This window comes from Lactuca virosa, chromosome 4 (assembly GCF_052849685.1).
Source record: "Lactuca virosa cultivar CGN04683 chromosome 4, Lactuca_virosa_CGN04683_v6, whole genome shotgun sequence".
Taxonomy (NCBI): domain Eukaryota; kingdom Viridiplantae; phylum Streptophyta; class Magnoliopsida; order Asterales; family Asteraceae; genus Lactuca; species Lactuca virosa.
In genome coordinates this window covers 159,605,888-159,609,143 of record NC_136429.1, presented here as the reverse complement: position 1 = coordinate 159,609,143, position 3,256 = coordinate 159,605,888, and the positions used below count along the sequence as shown (strand labels likewise).

Here is a 3,256-nt window from a genome sequence, read left to right as displayed (position 1 = left end):
AGGACACATTCTTACTTCACTTAAGGACGTACTATTTTATGGGAAGGATCATGAGGATGCATATAAGCACCTAGATGAGGTCAATGAAATTGCAGACTATTTCAATGTCACAAATGTTCCTAGAGAGACAGTTTTGTTAAGGATGCTTCCCCTTACTTTTAAGGGAGCTGCAAAAGATTGGTTGAAAGCACTTCCACCCGGTTCAATTACTACTTGGGCACAGATGCGTGAGCAATTCCTAGAACAATTTTGCCCACCATCAAATATAGCTAAACTCAAGAAGGCAATAGCCAATTTTGAGCAACAACCATGGGAGTTGCTTTATGAGGCATGGGAACGCTATAAGGGATTACTAAGAAACTGTCCTCAAAATGACCTTAACATACAACAAGAAGTGTCTATGTTTTTTTACGGGGTGAATGTCATGACGAGGCAACTCCTTGATTCTCAAGGACCACTTACTAAGAAAAATCCGGCTGAGATTAAGGAGTTAATTGAATAATTCTCAAAGCATTCTCGTGAGTACCACAATCCAAGACATGATGGAGCTAAAGGAACTGGGGGAGGCAATTCTGAAGACATGGCTGCTGTACTTTCCATGCTAAATACAATGGACTGGAGAATGACAAAGATGGACCAGTCAATTCATGCTATCAAAGTTGGATGTGAAAGGTGCAATGGTCCACACTTGACCAAAGACTTCTATTTGGATCATAATGGAATTAGAAAAGTACAAGTTTGCTACTCAAGTGGAGATAAGTATGACGAAAATTGGAGGAAACCAAAGAAGGAGTGGTTACCATATGAAGAATATAAGAAGCAGAAAAAAGAAAAATATAGGCAGACTGACCGAGGCTTATACTGTAACAACGTAAATTTCCAAAACAATTTTTCATTTTTAAAACATACTTTTATTCATCAAAACAATATCAAGCAAACTGTATCCACTGTCATAATAAAAAACTAAACCCAGAATCTCAAAACATAATCTCTATGAGTGTATACGGATCATGTCGGCGCCTTCCCGCGATCCTCGCTAGTACCTGAAACACATAACACAACAACTGTAAGCATAAATGCTTAGTGAGTTCCCCAAATACCACATACAACACATACGCCTTTCCAGGCCATAACTCTGTAGGATCTTCCGATCCATGTGTCTCAGGGGACTTCCGTCCCGAATCCTGGTAGACCTTCTGGTCCTACCCGTATCGACCTTCCGGTCCGTAACCTCTTGACCTTCCGGTCCATGTCATCTTGACCTTTCGGTCCATATCATCTTGACCTTCCGGTCCATACCATACATAACATACATAGCACATACATATCACATAACCGCATATAGAACATACATCTCATAGCATACAAGACCTTCCGGTCACACATAGGTACCCTTCCAGGTACAGTATAGTGAGAAGACTCACCTCAATGAAGTCGGATAAACTCTCGTGCTCAACGTCCCGACTTAGCCTCCTCCTATTATTCAAATATCATCTCCGATCAATATTCTCTCATAGTCTCATCTCTAAAGATTGGGTAGAAGGCCATTCTACCCCTCTGTGAACTCTCTTGAGTCAGTCTTGACCAGAACCCTAAAGTCAACGAAAGTCAACGGTCAAACTTTGACCCGACTAGTCGAGTGCACAAGGGCGACTCGGCGAGTCCATGCGGGTTCTCTGAATCCTTCTAGCCTCTCTTGGTTCGTCGAGTCATCGTCCCACTCGACGGGTTACACCTGTCACGAATCGCGGGGCAACCCCGACTCGACTCGTCGAGTCCCATTATGGACTCGGCGAGTTGCATCCATGGCAACATTGAAATGACCTTTTGAGGTCAGATCTACTTCTCTAACCTATAGATCTGGCCTTCCCAACCACTATAATCACGTAAAGGTCTGACCTTTACACTCATGCAATGTCCAATAAGCTCCTTTGGGTGAAATAACCTCTAGAATGGCAACCTAGGGTCATATCTCTAATGGAGTAGCAAAAAGCAAGGTAGATAGGACTCTCTGGAGCTCTTAAGGTCCAGATCTAAGAAGAACTCCACCTTGGGACCTCACATACTTCGAATCCAAGCCAAAGAAGGCATAAGAAACCCCTAGATTCAAGTAGATCACCAAATACACGAGATTGAGCACAGATTAGTACCTCTAGCAGCCTCTTCTGATCAAATGGGTGATAGATCTGAGCTCCTCAATCTTCCTCGTTTGTCCTTCTTCCTTCTTTCTTGCAAAATCACACTTAGAATGATGAATTAGCCCTCCTCTTGCACTACAAGCTTTCTCTCTGCTCTCTAGGGTTTCTCAGGGGTGCATTGGCCGCAAATGGAGGCTATAAAGGCCTTTAAATAGGGCACAGACCCTGAGAATTAGGGTTTCACTTTATAGCGTGGACTCGCCGAGTCCACGAATCGACTCGTCGAGTCCTTCATTAAATCGGACAAGAAATGCGCGCTCCTACTCGGCGAGTCTGAGAGCCTACTCGCCGAGTCCCTTCCTAAAACTCAAGATAAATACTTAAAATAAGATACCTGGGAATCCGGATGTTACATATACCAAAAAGAACAACCACCTCCTGAAAAGAAAGTTGATCTTGAGTCTATGTTACATAGATTCATGGAGGCTTCGGAGAAAAGACACGATGACACCGATGCAGTGATAAGGGACCAGCAAGCATTGCTAAGGAATCAGCAAGCATCAATTAAAAATATAGAAGCCCAACTTGGTCAACTAACCACTTTGGTGAATGAAATATTATCTCACCCAACTTCCGAGAAAAAACCTCAATCGCATGTAATGGTAATAGAAACTGAAGAGGATACCATCTTTGAGTTCCTTGAAGCACTTGAAGTCGACCCACATCAATCCGGACCAAGCTCAAAGAAGTCACGTCTCGAAGAGAAAAATGTAGCTGAAACATCGAACTCACGATGTGAGCCTTCAAAGCTCACGACGTGGGGAGGGGCTGATCAGAAAAATTTTAGTGATGTTCAAGCCTATCGTCCACCGCTTCCGTTTCTGTCATGAGCTCATATCCATCCGCTGGAGCAGGAGCATTTGAAGTTTATGAAGCAAGTGAATGGTATTCCAATAAATACTCCTTTCATTGAATCGTTATCTAAAGTTCCTAAATATGCCAAGATTTTACAAGACTTAATCGATACTCGCCAGCAGCTAGAAAAGAATTCCAAGGTAATTCTTAGTGAGTTGAGTTCTAAAGTGATTATGGTAGAGCTACCAAAGAAGATGCGAGAT

At 42.8% G+C, this 3,256-nt stretch overlaps 1 non-coding gene across 1 annotated transcript; it reads right to left on the bottom strand.

The window, feature by feature from the left end:
- Window positions 1-271: 271 nt before the first annotated feature.
- Window positions 272-378, bottom strand: LOC145110281 (small nucleolar RNA R71). The gene has a single exon (XR_013709666.1). It is a non-coding gene; the product is annotated as a small nucleolar RNA R71 (small nucleolar RNA).
- Between the last annotated feature and the right edge of the window lie 2,878 nt (window positions 379-3,256).